General features: G+C 40.4%; 1 pseudogene; it reads right to left on the bottom strand.

Moving 5' to 3' along the window:
• Positions 1-504: 504 nt before the first annotated feature.
• On the bottom strand, positions 505-1,432 carry LOC113451533 (olfactory receptor 10G6-like; annotated as a pseudogene).
• Positions 1,433-18,208: the final 16,776 nt, after the last annotated feature.

Genomic DNA, 18,208 nt, shown 5'->3' with positions numbered 1-18,208 from the left:
TAACATCATTGGTGATCTATAGCAAGTCCTGGGAAGTAGGGAAAGGGAGGCACTGAGAACTTATTCATATTAAACATGGTGAGGTCATGACTATATTTATTGGTATCTTCTTTTTAATTTCTTTTAAATTTTGTTTTCTAATTTGAGTTTCTGATAGCAACTTACAACATGTAAATTCCAAACATCCAACAAAATTATTTCAATTTGAGAATGAGAGTTTATATAAGGAATTCAGTTTTCAATTGAGAAATAGTAATTTATGTGATGTACACATAAATTGGAATTGGAAGTCATTAGTGTCTTTAATGTCAGAAGAGTAAACTTAGTCTGGAATACAATATCAATAAAAATCTTTGATTGACACAACCTGTGAGGAAGACAAACAAAAGGCATTGAGTACTACTGCATTTCTAGGAGGTTATGTTCACTTTTCTTTATTCAGGTGACTTCTGATAATAGAAAATTAAATAAAAATGAGATTGTTTACTTGCTGCTTTTTGCTTGCTATTCTGAATTTCTTCTCCACAATTTCACCAGTGCTGCTTTCATCTCTTTGTTCCTAAGTGTATATATCAGTGGGTTCAACAAAGGGGTTACTGTGGTATAGAACACATTCACTACACTATCCATAGAGCCCTGAGAAGCTGTTCTCAAATAATGATGTATCACAGACAGCTAATAGATGCCCACCACAATAAGATGGGCAGTACAAGTTGAAAAAGCTTTGTTCTGTCCTTCACTACTACTAATCTTCAAAATAGCCAGGATGATGTAGACGTAGGATGCTAAGATCAGCAGAAAGCAGGTCATTGCCACAAGGCCAATGTCAATGAAACTCATCAACTCATTGAGTTTTGTATCAACACAAGCCAGCTTCAGCATAGCAGGAATATCACAGAAGACATAATCAATATAGTATTTCTGTCCATAAGGCAAATGGAAGGTAAGAAAAGTCTGAAATGTGGAATTGAGGCTGCCTCCAATTACAGTACCCAAACAAAGGAGGAGACACACCTTCCAATTCATGATATTGCCATAGTGGATTGGTTTGCAAATGGCCAAGAAGCGGTCATAAGCCATCAAGGTGTAGAGAAGACTTTCTGCACATCCCAGGAAATGAAAAAAAATACAGTTGTGTGGCACATCCTTTGAAAGAAATGACTTTTCCTCCAGGAATGAATCCTGCAATGACTTTGGGGACCACCACAGAGGAGAAAGCCATGTCTAAGATGGAGAGATGACAGAGGAACCAATACATGGGTTTATGCAACTGAAGGTTAGAGATGACTACCCCAATGATGAGGGAATTTCCAAAAAGAGTCAGGATAAACATTACTAAGAAGAAGAGAAGTAAGAGCAGCTTGAAATCTTGTGGGAATGGAAACCCAGAGAGCATAAACTCATGTGGAGCTGTTTGATTTGAGCACTCCATGTAGTATATTTTCTTTTAATTACCTTACCTGTGGAGCATTTGAGATATTCTATGATATAATCAGATATTTGAAGTCCAAGACATTTATTCAATGTTAATCATGTTTCTGAAAGAAATAGTATCTGGCTAAGAAAAAAGGACTCTTTAATTTTTGCATTCCACATATGAGGTATGAATCCAACCCAACACAATAACCCAAAACATTTCCCCTGGGCTCAGTTGCTTTGGAAACAAATCACTTTTGAAACTATTTATCAATGTGTTGTTTTAATACCATGAGCTGTGCAACAGGGGTGAGATTCAACTGATGTAACAACTGGTTCGGTGAGAGCATGCTTTGTGCATGCACAGTGTTTGCTAATGACTTTCTTCAGCAATCCCTGTCTATTAACAGTTGACAAATGGCAATCCATTATGCCGTACAAAGCATAGCCTAGAACCCAGGTGGACAGGCCAGCCAAACAGCTAATCGTTGGAGCAAACAGAACCAGTTCACTCTCAGCTCATCCTCAGAGCTACTGGTTCATCCAAACTGGGCTGAACTAGTAAAATCCCATCTCTAGTGTGCAAATAGATTCTCAATGTCTGTCCTTTCTCTAAGACTTGTAAGTATTTATAAAACTGAACTTGAATTCATTACATTCATTCATGTTTAGTTCAAAAAGCAGTTCTTAAGTTATTGACACTTGTAAAGATGTGATGTCACCTTTGCTATCTTTCACAATCATGAAAGAGGAATGTTATTCAGTAAAAAAGGTTTTCTCATATGCAGTTGCATTTTGGAGCCCGTAAAATCCCATTTAATAGACATGCAGCATGAATTGGTAATGCCTTCCTCCTATTAATCTTTTTTATTGGAGGTTTACTGTACAAGGTTTTTAGAAGAGTTTTTTTCTTTTTCCATGTTTGAGGTCCCCCCTCTAATTTCTTTGTTAAAGTCTGTGCTGGCTAGCCTTGACCGTAGCTGGTCGATGTGTCGCTTCCAGCTTCGCCCATCGGTTGTTTCTAGGTGGTATGACCGGGGGCCGGTTATTTGGGTGATTCATGTGGGTACCCAGAGAGGATCCCCGGTGAAACTTTTCACAAAGACGGTGTTGCTGATGTTGAATGTGTGATGTCGGCTAGTGGAGCCGGGGGGGTTTCTCCGGATTATAAGTGGGATGCAATCGGTCTAGTGGCAAGCGGAGTCCTCTGCCCATAAGTAGTTCTGCTGGGCATTTGTTATTGGTTGTGTTAGGCATGATATGTTATATCAGCAGCATTTTATTGATTTTTTAACTGGATATTGCCGTCTTCAATTTTTTGTATGTTTTTTTTTGTAAACTGAACCATTCGTTCCGCCCGCCCATTTGCCACCGGGTGAGACGTTAACGCATGTCTGATGCCTCGGGCCATGAGGTATTGTTCAAATGCCAGTGCCGTGAACTGTGGCCCATTGTTGGACACTATCATATCTGGCAAACCGTGTGTGGCAAAGAGTTTGTAAAGTTTAGCTATGATGGCCTCTGTGGTTGTTTTTTTCATAGTGCAAACTTCCAGCCAATTTGAATAGGCATCTACGGTTATCAGAAATGTATGTCCATGAGTGGGGCCAGCGAAATCAAGGTGGATTCACGACCAGGGGCCTCTGGGTGTTTCCCATTCCAGGGGGGGTGCTGTGGGGGGGGGTGGATCACGTTTGTTGGCAACTGTTGCATGTGGCTACCCATGTTTTGATCTGCCTGTCCATCCCTGGCCACCAAGCATAACTTCTTGCCAGGGCTTTCATCCGGACGATGCCCGGGTGCCCTTCATGCAGCATGTCCAGTACTATGCTTTGTAATGTTTCTGGTATCACCACCTCATCTCCCCAAAGGATGCACCCTTTTTGAGCAAAGAGTTCAGTTTGCTGGTTCCTGAAGGCTTTAAAACGTTCGTCTTTGTCATTTTCCGGCCAACCCTGTTCTACCCAGCTCAAGACTCGCGCCAGCTGTCTGTCTTTTTTTGTTTCGTGGGCAATGTCTGGTGTGGTGAGGAGTGGGCTGGATAGGGTTTCTATTTGGAGGACTTGTGTGATGGGTGCTGGGTCGTCTTGCACGTCTGGAAGGGGTGAGCAGCTTAAGGCATCGCCGTGCAAAATGTCCTTGCCGGGGCGGTGTGTGAGTTGGTAATTATAGGTGGCCAAGAACTCAGACTACCTCATCATGCCAGGTGTCAGGATGTTTGGGGTGGCCTTGTTGCCTGCCAATATGCCTAGCAGAGGTTTATGATCAGTAATGATTGAAAAGGTCCTATTGTAGACGTATTTGTGGAACCTTTTCACTCCGGAAATGATCGCTAAGGCTTCCTTGTCCAGCTGGCTGTAGTTTCTTTCTGACTTGGACAGGGTTCTTGAAAAGAAGGCAATGGGTGCCTCTTTTCCATCTGGTAAGGTATGACTGAGGATTGCCCCCACTCCAAAAGGTGATGCATTGCATTTAATTGTTAGTGGTAGAGTTTCACTATACTGGATGAGGACTGCGTTGGAAGTTAAGAGGATTTTTATCTGTTGAAAGGTGTTTTCTTCCCATTTTCCCCAAGTCCAGGAGGCAGTTTTGTCCAACAGTCTATGCAAAGGTTCCACCACGGTTGCCTTTTGGGGTAGGAAAACATTATAAAAGTTAATGAGTCCTAAAAACGCCTGAAGCTCTGCTTTGTTTTTCGGTCTGGGGGCTTCCTTGATGGCTTTGAGTTTTTTCTCGGTGGGGTGAATTCCATGTTTGTCTAGGAGGTACCCCCAAAACTTGACCCTCTCGGTGAATAGTTGGCATTTCTCTTTTTTAACTTTCAGGCCAGAGTCTTTAAATTTTTGGAGTACTGCCCTTAGGCGTTTTTCTAGTTGTTTTTTATTAGCCGCTGCCACTAATACATCATCAAAGTACAGCACTACTCCCTTTATGCCTTGCAGCATCCTTTCCATGAGGCTTTGGAAAACCCCAGGCGCTACACTGACGCCAAATTGGAGGCGGTTGCATTTAAATGCCTCCCGGTGTGTTACGATCATTTGTGCCTCGGCGGTTTCTGCATCAACCGGCAGCTGCTGATAGGCTTGTGCCAGGTCAAGCTTTGCAAAGAGCTGGCCTCCCCCCAGTGAGTGCAGGAGGTGCTGGACTACTGGCACGGGGTAGGCACTTTGTTGCAAGGCATGGTTGAGGGTGGCTTTATAGTCCCCACAGATTCTTATGGAGCCATCTGGTTTGATTGGGGTGACTATAGGCGTTTCCCAACAGGCATGGTCAATAGGCTCCACTACCTCTTGGGCTTATTTAGCTTATTTAGTTGCTCATCTATTTTAGGCTTGAGTGCAAATGGCACTCGCTGCGGTTTGAGGTGGATAGGGGTGACATCTGGGTTAAGATTGAAGGAGATTGGGGACCCCTTGTACTTGCCTAAGGTGTTGTCAAAGAGCTCTTGAAAGTCCCGTGCAAGTGCCGGTTCCCAATCTTCTTCGTTTGTGTGGTGGATACCAGCCATTTCTATCCCTAGCAGCTCGAACCATTGTAGCCTGAGCAAGCTGGGATGGTCTTTGTCCATGATGGTGAGTAGCAGTATGTTGGTGTGGCCTTTGAATTTGATTTTGAAATGCCCGATGCTGGTTACAGGGATGCGGTTTCCCTGGTAGTCTCTGAGAATCAGTTTTCGGTCGCTTAGTTCGTGTCGGCATATGCTGGGTATTAGGCACTTGATGATGTGCCAGGAGACCATGGAGAGGTAGGATCCAGAATCCACCTCCATGTAGCATGGTTGGTTTTTGATGTTTACTGTTACACATACTTTTCGGGCATCTATGGTTGAAGAGTGGCTGATGACAACTGTTTGATGGGTTTCTTCTTTCCGTGGCACCTCGTTGAATCATTTGGTCTGGCTGTCTCGGCTCTATCAACTGTCAGTCTGGCGATCCTGATGCTTTGCGGGGGTGCTGTCTCGTCGTCTAGGGCTGCCGCCTCGGCACTGGGGGCTGTGGTTGCATTTATTTCGGCATACTTTTGCGATGTGCCCCCGCTTCTCACAATGTCAACAAATGGCGTCAAGAAAATGGCATTCAGAGTGGGGGTGATCACCTCCGCATCCAGTGCATTGGAATCCCGACTTATGACCCCACTGGTCTCGTCAATCGCATTCCGACTGAAGCCGGTGGATCTCTTCCTCCTCATAGTCACTGTCAGAGGGGGATTCGATGTTGCCGTTTTCGGTAGAGGTGGTGTGTTTCTCTGGTGTTGAAGCCATCTTGCTGACAGGATAGTGGTCAGTTCCGTTTAATTGCCACATTCGAGCCGCTGATTTGTGGGTGGCTTCTGCTGCCGTTGCTTCAGCTATGGTGTTGGTGAGGGAGATACTGCCCTTTGCCATCAACTTGCTTTGTAGTGTGGGGTCTTTTAGGCCAAGGACGACCCGGTCTTACATGGCCTCTTCTAGGTCACTGAATCTGCATAACCCTCCAAGGTCCCTTAGATCGGCCACGAATTCACTGATGCTCTCACACTCGCGCTGGTCTCTTTGGTAAAAGTTGTGCCAGCGAATGAGCGTGGGCATGGCCGGACCGTAGTGGTTTTGGAGGATGGGTGCGAGGTTGTCCCAATCCATCGTCTTGACGTCTGCGGGTTTCGCCAAAGCCTTGGCCATTTTAAACACAGCGGGCCTGCAGTGTGATAGGAATACAGCCCATTACTGGTTGCTGTTGGTGTCTTTCAGGTTGCTGCATTCCAAAAACATCTGAAACCGGTTGATGTAGGACTCCCAGTCCTCAGTGGCCAGATGAAAGGGTGTGGGTGGCGTGGCATTGCTGGCCATCCTGATGGTTGTTTCTCACCGTTTGCCACGTGCTGGATTGTCTCGTTGTCTTCTCTATCCCACCTTTGTCACCAGTGTTATGTTCGGAAGGTCAGGCTCATAAAGATGAGAGACTCCGGTTCAGTAACAACAGCTCTTTATTTTTCGGCTAGAACAAGCTCAAAAGAATAGCAGCTGCGGCAGCTCTTTTATAGAGCTCGCCAGGGCTTGGCGGCCAATGACATTGCTTCAAGTCTCCCGCGCTTGGTTTCGACCAATCGCAGCAGACTCTTAGCGAGCCAATCATAACTGCCCCAGTTGTCCAATCAGGTAGCGGTTGAAATGGACCAATGGGAATGCAGGGTTTCAAGTCTGCTAATATGGAACAGAAGCTTTTTTAGAAGATTTCTCTGATAGTAGGTCTTTCAATGATTTCTGTGATGGAAATGAAGACTACATTGCTTTTACTCAGACTTGAGTTTGAGTTGAGAGCTCAATCTCAAGGTTTCTTTTCAGAAAGAGACTAGTTTTAATTTGCTATAGAAGAAGGTACCCTTGTGTGAAAAAAAGAGAGGCTACTTGCTCTTGTGAGGACTATACCAAAAACTTCCCAAGCATCTTAGGTTCTCCTCTTTTCCATTAGCATGTTGCTTTTTTCCTAGATGGCATGTTTACATGCTTCCTTAGAAGACGATATTGTCATTAGCCTTGTATAATTTTTACAGAATAAAGAATGAAAGAAGGTTGCTATAGCTTGAGAACTTGAGACAGAAGAATGGAGGTCCACCAAGAACAATTTTTTTCAGTTCTGCAGTTCTTAACCTTCATCTCTTTATACTTAGGGAGTTTATGCAACTCCCACATCTTCTCTGTCTTCTTTTCCTGAATGTACACCCTTATTGCTTCCATCAAATTCCACTGGGTGTTATCTCAAATGTCTATTTAGAGGAAAAGCGATTAACATTATAAGAAAACCACTGAGGAACTGTTGATTGTAATCAACGTTTGGTTTCAGAATAATCAATGTGATGGATTAGGCAAGAAACAAGAATCAAAGGTAACTCAGTCCTGAGATTATTTACCTATTAAACTTATAGTTTAATATTTACCTATTAAACTTATAGGTAAATAATGGATGGCTTACAAAGCCAGGACATAAATATAAAACATTAAAATTAACAGTCTAGGGAGATTCTCAGCTATCTGAGTCCTGGTTGTCCCAAAGGTACTTTTTCAAGTGGCAACTGGACTTTTCTTTGAAGACATTTTGCTTCTCATCCAAAAAGCTTCTTCAGCTCTGACAGGATAGTAGGGAATGGAATAATTTTATTCCTTGCAGACAGCTGGTCATTTGCCTCCTTTTAAAGAGTTGCTGAGGCACTTGGAGATTTATCTGTGTCCTTAGGGTCACTTGAGTAGTGCAAATAATTCCTGTAGTCTGCGATTTTTCTGGAAATTCATTAATACCCTAGTGCATATTTCAGTCTAGACTTTTAGCTATGCACTTTGAAATGAACTCCCTTCAAATGGTGTGGGGCATATGAACAGATTTCCAGAAAAATTGCAGACTACAGGAACCATTTGCACTACTCAGCTGAACCTGATGTCACAGACCAAGTGCCTGAACATTAGCCGTGCTGCTTTATGAAATTTTTCTCTGAAATACCCGTTTCTGCTGGTTTTCGTTCTCATAAAAGGCTTCAAATTTGAAAAATTGTCCTTATTTTTCCACCTTTTTTTGCCAGATATTTATTATTTCTGTGTTTGCATTGTAGTGCAGAGAAGAGCAATAAAGGTGATTAGGGGGCTAAAACATATGAAGAATGGTTGCTGGAATTGGGTATGTCTAATCTAGTGAAAAACAGTCTGGGATGAGATGACAGTAGTCTTCCAATATCTAAGGGGCTTCCAGAATGAACCTGAAAACAGAACAAGAAGCAATGGATGGAAATTAATCAAGGTGAGAACCAACCTAGAATGGTTGGGTCCTACTAGAACAATTAACAAGTAGAACAACTTGCCTCTAGAAGTTGTGGATACTGCAAGGTTGTAGGTTTTTAAGAGGAGATTGGACAGCCATTTGTTTGAATCTGTGTAGGGTTTCCTGCTTGAGCAGGGATTGGACTAGAAGACCTCTAGGGTCCATTCCATCTCTGCTATTTTATTATCAAGTCAAGAGCTTCCAGATTCTTCCAAAACCTCAGATTGCTTTTATTTCTTTGTTCCTTCCAAGACTCTGGAGATTCCTTCCAGAATATGTACACAATGCTTCTATTCTCTTTTCTTCAAATATCCTGCACCTTATGAAAGTTTTACCTATTCCTGTTTCTAATGCTGAATTATATTACAAAAACATTGTCTCATCATGAATGAAATACCAGAATCCAAAATAAAGCCTTGGAGTTCTTAATGTTAGAGCTTTATTTTATTTACTCTGTTTGAAACAAATGCTTCTGAATTAAAACAGGTGACAATAATAGGATTCTGTTTTTCATTTTCTTTTTTTTAAACAAATTTTATTAATTTTACAAAACAATATACAGACAAACAAAGCATCAGATATAATAACATAAGAGATCTTTTTCTGAAAAAACCAATAAGACATCTTATTTAAAGACAGAATAATTCCAAATTATCACATTTCCATATGAACACAATATAATATATATATTTACCTTATCTGTTCAACTTCATATCTTATCCCAACTTCTCTTTATTACTCCCTTTCCTTCTATTTATTCAAATTATATTTCTTTTACTTTAGATTGTATACATTTTTTACATCCATCGGTCTTATTTACAATTTCATTGTTCTCTTCCAACATTCTTCTTACATTCTTCTAAAATTTTATATTAATTCAAACGTAGACATTCAAAACACAAAACATAAATACCTAAAACTTCTTTTGGAAAGCGGCTTACGGGGAAGAAGGCGGAGCCTCCTTGCCGATGGATGGTAGATCGCAACTCTCTGTGGCTATCATTCATGCTCTTTCGTCGGAGAGACCCAAGCATCTTGATTAGGGGCTGAAACTGCCTTGGAGGGGCAGCGGAGTAAGAGGAAGCAGCAAGCCTGATTGTGGGGAGCCGCATCTCCCCCCCTGGGCTTGGCTTTTTTAACTCCCGAAGACAACTGCAGCGATGGTCTAAAATGGCCATCCCAAAGAGGATGACTCAGCTCGATTAAGATTTGTGCAGGAGGGAAGAAAGAGGTGGATAACATCTGAACCGGGACAACTGGGCAATATAACCAAATAAAAGTACCCTGGGATCAAGGTAACATAAAATTTTTAAGAAAAGAAAAATGAGCGGCGAAATTACAGAGGGACAGAGAAAAAAAGAAAAATATTTTTGACAGCTAAATGGGGCTTCGAACCGGGAAAGGAAGAAGCTGGAATTAAAGATTTAATGAAATTGGACTAAAGTAATTTGGGAATAAACAAGTAGAAATTAAAGCTGGACTTAAGATTGCCAAAGAATAATAATAACGTTTACAAATTGGAGACTGGACTGTGTTGAAATATTGAGGTTCGAAAAATCTCAAATAAAAATACAGGCGGAAAAAGTGAAGACTTTGTACAATGGAGAGTGTCACCTTTTGATAAAATTTAGTTCAAATAAAAGGGAAAGCATCTTGTCTTTGAATGAACTGGTGTGGATATAACATTACAGAAATATTGAAACAAAGTAAGAATTCTAGAAAGTGAAAGCAGAACCAGAATAAAAGAGAAAGCAAGGAAGGAAAGATTGTGTGTGGGACTGATTGATGTTTTTGGTATAAACCCTGGACTGGAATAGTTGAGAACTTTAAAAAACTGAAAGAAGAAAGAAGAGTAAAAGTGGTTTCTTTTTGTGGACTTTAATTATCATAAAATGTAAGAATGATGATATCTCTTTGGGAATTTAAAATGGAACTCAAAAATATGAGAGAACTACTACAGGAAAGAGGCGAATCACTTTGCTCTGTGCTAGAAAAAATGGAAATGGCGATTGAAGAGCAAGAAGAAAGATTCTCAGAGGGGGAGGAGTCGATTCAAGAAGAAGGCATTTTAAATAGACAATTAACACAAAGAAGGCTACAAAGAAGTGGGGAAAGAAGGAAGGTTAAAAAGTTGAGTTTTAAGAAAGCAATTAAAAGAGGGAATACTTGTGAAGTCAGAAAAGGCAGGAAGATTCAGCAGAAAAGGGGAAAGGAAGATATTAAGAAAGAGACAAATTGGAATGAGAAAAGTTATGGGGAAAAAAGGGGGAGGAGAAGCAGTAAGAAACAGGCATGCGAGAGAAAGAAACACAGAACCAGTAAAATGTTGAAAGGAAATTGTTTCTTTACAATTAAAAGAAGGAATACTTGTGAAGTCAGGAAATGCAGAAAGACTCAGCAGAAAAGGGGAAAGGAAAGTATTAAGAAAGAGATAAATTGGAATGACAAAAGACACGGCAAAAAGAGTGGGAGGAGAAGCAGTAAGAAACAGGCATTTGAAAGAAAGAAACACAGAACTAGTAAAATGTTGAAAAGAAATGGCTTTTTCAGAGATAATGGTTGATGAATTTAAAAGGGGATTCTGCTGGGTGACATGGGGTAATAAGAATATCTTTGCAATTAAAAATACTTAGAAAATAGGGTAATATAGAAACTGATAACTCTTATTAAAGGGGGTGGGGAATATGCTGTGGAATCCAATTGAAAAGATGTAATGACTAATGGTCTATTGGAAATTAAGATGAGGGAATAAATGTATATTCTAATCATTAAGGTGTTACACTCAAAATAGTAAAAGAGGGGAAACTTATACTTGTTTTTTTTTCTTTTTGTGTAGGTGTGTTAAGATCTGTATTAATTTAGAATTCATAAAAAAAAATGTGTAATGGAAAGGGAATATGGCAGACTAAAGAACCAGCTAAATTAATAAGTTTAATATAGATTAATAAAAGCAAGGAGAGACATTGGTAACTTCATTATTATTACTGTTAGGCAAATATATATTGTTTATTTTTATTTTTAAAATAAATATTAAGGATTATATTTGAAATAATTAAAATGAAATAAAAAGATGTTTAGATTGAGATTAATGAAAGAATTTAGAATTAAACTTTATTACTATTTATTAGGCAAGTACATATTGTTTATTCTTACGTTTAAAAATAAATACTAAAGGATTATTTTTGAAATAATTGAAATGAAACAAAATTGATTGAGATTAATGAAAGAGGCTAGAATTAATGTGTTCGTTTCTCTCCTTACTGAAAATCTGGAATGGAAAAGGTAATAATAGAATTAAGTATGCATATATCAATGTATAATTTCTGTCATATTTGTATGTTAAGATGATGACCCGGAAATATGTTGTCCACTAAAAAGAGATTTTTGTTTTTAATGTGAAAAACTGAATAAAGTCTGTTTAAAAAAAAAAAAAGGAAAGCGGCTTACCCCGGGTTACCTCTTTTTATACAGACATAAATCAAATTCATACTCACTTAATATACTGTTTCATATCTTAATTAACATTCTGTATTTTCTATATATTTTCTCTCCTCTATTCACTCTCATAATTCTATTATATTTATTTCATCTCATTTTAAATAATTATACTTGTATCTTTTGTCTGTTCTCTTCAATTATCTATTTATCCTTTCTTTCTAATACAATATTTCTCCTGTAATCACTGGTTGAAGTATGACAACTTTTTATCTTTCCCCTAAATTTGACACTTGAAATAATACATATTTTCCATACTGATTCTGCTTAGCACAAAGTACTACATTTTGAAATAGTGAAACAACAATAAAAAAGGGATTGAATTTATAGTATAATCAAAACAATATTCCATAGAGAAATAAACTCTTACTTTTAAACATTTTGTATATTCCCTTTAATACATTATTAACTCATAATTCAATTTTCTAACTCAATTTCAAGTACTAATATCTACAATACAATCTTATATACTTTTGCAGAATCATATATTAAATTATAATTTACCCTTTGTCTCTGAAAAAAAACTCTTTTTTAATATCTTGTTTTAAACCTTTATGGCTTCTCTTCCCCTTTCCCCTTTTTTCTTATCAATTCTAGTCTTTTTACCCCCCATCTCTCAAATTCCACTTTTTTAATTTTCCCTCTCTGTAGTGTTTCTCTTTTCTGTTGCTTTCTGGCATTGTATCGATTTTTCATCTTATTTTCCCCTTTCTTGGTTGCTTTTTTAGGTTCTGAATTCTGCATTTTCTTTCCCCCCATATTCTTTTCAGCTATGATTTTTTGTCCATTAAATGCTTCCTCTTGAATGTATTGTCCATTAAAGATGGCTTCTCCTTCTTCATCCCAATCCTCTTGTTCTTGTATTTCTTTGTAAGTAGAAATCGCCATTTCCAAAAAACAAAAGATAGATCCAAGAGAGTCCTTTCCTTTTTGTTTATCTTGTTGTAGCTTTTGAAATTCCATTTGTAATTCTTGCACAGATAATGTCATTTTATTATTATTATTATTATTATTATTATTATTATTATTATTATTATTATTATTATTATTATTATTGTTGTTATTGTTATTATTATTAAAAAGAGCAACCCAAATGTTTCTAGTCTTTCAAGAAATAGTTCCCCAAAAGTCACAAAGTCACAAAGAAATCCAAAACAAAGCAGACTGTTCCATTAACACTTTCTTCTTCTTTTTTTTTCCCCCTTCCTCCTGGGGTGAAATTCAATTAGACCATTTCAAAATAATTTTTTAGAAGCCTTATTGTCATTAATTTCTAATCTTATAAACTTCAAGCAGTCTTCTTCAATATAGTCTTAAGATATTTTTTTTTACCTCTTCCTTCCCACTTATAGCAATAAACTTTTAATTTTTAATTCCAATGTTCCAAAATCTTTTATCCCCTTGGCTTTAATTTTTAGGTTTATTTACCTTCTTAGCCCAAGCAGGTTTTCCAGATTTCCATCAGCTACTTCCGTAGGGAAGGAGAGTGAAAAGAAATAACTTTCCCGTTCACTTTCTTCTGCTGCTTACACAGTCTTTCTGGGAACAATATAGCAATAGAAAGGCAAATTCCAGGTTTTAAGGGCTCCTCTTTGTCCCGGCTCAGCCAAAGAAAAAACTTTCACTTTCTTCCTCCTGCACTTCCTTATTCAGCTGCAGCCTTCTTTGTGGTGGCCATTGCTGACCGCCGCTCCACCGCCTTGGGAAAAGGGGGGTTTGCCAGCTGGGGAGAGGGTCTGCAACACTCCCAAACCCTGTCCGGATCCCCCCTGTCTTCAGCTGCCTCTACGGGGCAGCTATATCCTGCAAATCCACCCGGATCGGGGGCACCTCAGCAGCGAGCACAGCAGGGATTGCGCGGAATTGCAAATCCCTACTGCTGCCGAAGCCTTGCAAACCGGAAGTCTGTTCCTAATGAAAATAATGTTTATGTTCTCAGACATTACAAATTACAATTATCTACAATACAATTACAATAGAGCCATGGTGGCACAGTGATTAGGGTGCAGTACTGCAGGCTATTTCTGCTGACTGCCAGCTGTCTGCAATTTGGCAGTTCAAATCTCTCCAGGTTCAAGGTTGATTCAGCCTTCCATCATTCCAAGGTGGGTAAAATGAGGACCCAGATTATTGGGGGCAATATGCTGACTCTGTAAACCGCTTAGAAAGGGCAGTAAAGCACTGTAAAGCAATATATAAGTCTAAGTGTTATTGCTATTGCTATCTACATCTGAGATGGAGCCAATTCTTTTGAAACCATAAACAGGATGAATATACTGGAATTGTTGCAAAAATATCCAATATATTTTCATTAGGGAAAAAATTATATTATATTATATTATATAGTACATATTATAGTACATAGTACATAGTACATAGATAGGTTATTAGATACATATAGTATTATGTATCTATTCCTCTGTCTAAACTATGAAGTTTAGATGGAATCTGTGATGATCAGGGAATGTAATTTAAATGCCAAGGTTAAATGTGGTATATGATACTCAAATGATCCATATTAATAGCAATAGCACTTAGATTTTTATAACGTTTCATAGTGCTTTACAGCCCTCTCTAACCAGTTTACGGACTCAGCATATTGTCCTCAACAATCTGGATCTCCACTGGGTCCTCATTTTATTGACCTCAGAAGGATAGAAGGCTAAGTCAACCTTGAGCCCATCAGGATCAAACTCTAGACTGTGGGCAAAGTTAGCCTGCAATACCACATTCTAACTACTGTGCCACCACTAAGATGCAACTTAGAACCAAGTAAGATTGACAGTGAATCCATGAAGTTTGGATGAGTCAAAAGCAGAAGTGGTATTCAGCAGGTTCTGATCAGTTCTGGAGAACCGTTAGAAGAAATTTTGAATAGCTTGGAGAACTGGCAAATACCACCTCTGACTGGAGATTTTACAGTATCTGTCAGCCTTCAAGATTTTCTCCCTTTACTTTGCATCTTTCGGCTGTCATAAGTAACAGGGGAGGTGGGGGGATATGGTTATGGGAAATGAGCTGGAGGTGTTACAAAACAGAATTGTATAAGCTGAGGGGAGTAGATTCTTGCTTAGGCTTCTATCCTATGCTATGCTCAGCTGCAACTTTTTATCAAAATATGTCAAGGTCAATGGACAGAGGCCTCATCACCACCTGGAGATGCCCACATGATGATATACAAAAAATTTAATTGGATGAGCCAATTGAACTATTGAGGGTGGGAACGTTGCCATCATTTTGTATATGTGATTTAAGTGCCCGTTTTCTCAGATTCAGAATTCTTTTGTTGCTGCCACTTGATTTCCAGTAAAATATATCTTTTCTCTAAATAATGGAGTCTAAGTATTTCTTTCTTGGACTTTGAATGGAGCTGACATTATTCTGAATCTCCACATTACCAGCCCACCTGGAGAATTAATAAATTTTCTTCCAAGGGGATCTGAACACAATGTCAAATCCAGCCAATGACCAAGAAGACCTGGAGGTGACTGGAGGACCAGATTCCCTGCTGTTAGAGGCGGCCGGGGAAGCCGACTTGTCAGCAGAATTAAGTCTTGGTGAAAACCAGCTGTAAAACCCAAATGATCCCTGGGAGTCAGCTGGAAGGATCCTGAGGAAAAGCCTCCTCCAGGAATGACCACTATCCATCGGTGTGGAAGAGAAGAGTCATGGCAAGAGAAGGAAAGAAAGAATTTTTTACTAACTCAAGACATGCATTTTTTAAATGAAGCTATTGGAGAACCTCAAACTGAGAAAAGGTATGAGGGAGAGGAGGGGGAGGAGGGGGAGGCAGCCCCAGCCAAAAGAATCAGAGCAGCCAACCCCATAAATCAACCTGGGCTGGCGCAACAGGCAGCAGCAGCCCAGGGGCCTCCCAGCAGAAGGAGTAATTGCCAGAAGGCACAGAACTCCAAAGGTGCCTCCGTTGGAAGTAAAATATGGGGGGAGGGGAACCCAAGGAATTAGGATTCTTCCTGGCACAAGTCTGAAGCCATATGGAGGAATATGGAGAGGATTTTTCCTCAGAAGCAGCCAAAGTTAGATGTGTTACAAGGGTTTTGGAGGGAACAGCTGCAAAGTGGATAGTGACTTTACAGAATGATAATGCCCCCCAGCTGATGATTTATGATCTGTTCATGACTGCACTGCAGGCCAGGTTTGAAGACCCACTTGCTGAATATAAGGCCAGAATTAGGATGAAGACCATAAATCAGGGGCGGAGATCAGCAGCCAACTACACCCAGGAATTTAGAGAGCTGGCATGTCATATTCGAGGCTGGTCCCAGGGAGCCCTGATAGAAGCTTTTAAAGATGGGTTGAATGAAGATGTATATCAAAGCTTATTGCTAGAAGAAACCCCATGAGCTGCAGCTGTGGTATGTGATGGCAGCAGAGGTGGAAATTGATCTTACCGAAACAGACACTGGGGGGGTGGGCGCTTGGTTGGAGCAAGTCCTCCCCCACCAGCCCTCGAGAAGCCTTAAAACCTCAAAGGGGAGGAATGGTGGCAAAGCCCAAGACCACTGCTTGCTTCTGATGTAGGAAGGAAGGTCACCGGGCTGCAGACTGCTATGCCAAGCTAGAGCCAAAGGGGTGCCAGGAGGAAGAAAACCTGAAAAATCCCCAGCAAAGCCTCACGAAATGGCGCTTAAAATGGAGGAGGTTGTAGAGATTGCCCCTCCGAAAGGAGAGGAGCTGGGAACTCCAACCTCTTCTGAAGAGAGTGAATCTGAATTGGAAGACGACTCACTGGTAAGTCCAAGCAAGGGCCCTAATACCATTCCAGTGAGATTAAGGGTACCCACTTCGGGAGCCAAAGGGAAATGTTGGCCTTGTTAGACTCTGGGTGAACAAGGTCTGTAATCAGGTAGTAGAGAAAATGGGCTTAAGGCTAAAGACTTTAAAAAAGCCCATAGCCTTTTGCCAACTGGATGGATCGATAGCTGGGGGAGGCCCTGCACATTTCATAACAGAACCTGTAGAAATGATGATGTGGAAGCATAGAGAGACTTTGTGTTTTATTGTGGCTTCTGGGATGGAGTGCCCCCTAATACTGGGTTTGCCCTGGCTCCAGAAATGGAACCCCCATGTCGATTGGAGGAAGGGATCATTGCACATATGTATTGACCAACCCCCAGAAGGGGAGGGGTAATCTCAACTGAAACTCAAGAATCCCACTGAACTGGCCTCCACCGGCACCAAGAGTCTGAGGAGGGAGGAGAAAATTCCAGAGGAATATTGGGACTTAAAGGAGGTATTCGGTGAAAAGGCTTTGGACAAGGTTCCCCTCCATCACTCAACAGATTGCAGCATTGAAATTTTGCCAGGAGTGAAACTCCCAAAACTGAAACTGTACTCGATGACACTGCGGGAGCTAGAAGAGCTGTGGTCATTTATCAATAAAAATTTCGAACGTGGTTTCATCCAACCTGCTAGACCCCGAGTAGCAGCCCCTGTATTATTCCATGAGAAGAAAGATGGCTCTCTTCATTTATGTGTGGACTATAGAAACCTCAATGCCATTTCGGTGGAGAACATGTACCCCCTCCCCTTGATGAAGGATATGTTGTCCCACTTGGCCAAAGGGAACATTTTTATGAAACTCAACCTGAGACAAGCATATTACTGAGTTCAAATTAAAGAAGGGGATGAATGGAAAACTGCTTTTAACTGCCCATGGGCTATTTCCAATTCAACGTTCTTACATTTGGCCTACAGGGGGCCCCTGCAGTATTCATGTCAATCAGGTGTTGCATGAACATTTATACAAAGGGGTGTTGATTTATCTTGATGATATTGTTATCTACATTGAGACTCGTGATGAACATGTGAAACTAGTGCAGTCAGTTCTGGAAAAAACTTTGAGCTGCTGAGCTGTACGCAAGTTGTCCAAGTGTGAATTCCAGCAGGAGAAAATTGACTGTTTAGGCTATTGCATATCACATGATGGCATAGAAATGGATCTGGGGAAATTTTGTGCTATTCTGGAATGGGACTACTCCCTGCACCAGGAAACAACTTCAAAGTTTCTTGGGACTTGCTAATTTTTTCCATCAATTCCATCCCTGCTTTTATGAAAATTGCAATGCCTATCACAAATCTCCTAAAAACCAAAGGGGAGGTGAAACCAAAGCCTAGTAAACCACTGGAGTGGTCCATGGAATGTCAAGCTGCTTTTGAGAGGCTGAAACGACTGTTTGCTGCTGAACCAGTACTCAAGCACCCAAACATGGAGGCAACTTTTGTAATCCAAGCCGATGCGAGGGATGTAGCGGTCAGGACAGTGTTACTACAAGCAAATGAGATGGGGACTCTGCAACCATGTTCATATAATTCCTGTAAACTAACTGAACTAACTGAAAAAGAAGCTTTTGCAGTTCGCTGGGCTCTGTTAATTTGGAAGCATTTCTTAGAAGAGGCAAAACACCCATTTGAGATGTGGACAGATCATAAAAATTTGGAGGCTTTGAAAACACCTCGGAAGCTGTCTCCCAAGGAAGTTCACTGGGCAC

This window comes from Pseudonaja textilis, chromosome Z, assembly GCF_049901715.1.
Source record: "Pseudonaja textilis isolate UNSWEBS1 chromosome Z, rPseTex1.2, whole genome shotgun sequence".
NCBI lineage: Eukaryota > Metazoa > Chordata > Lepidosauria > Squamata > Elapidae > Pseudonaja > Pseudonaja textilis.
Note: the sequence above shows the minus strand (reverse complement) of the source record. Positions and strands in the feature narration are given on the sequence as shown.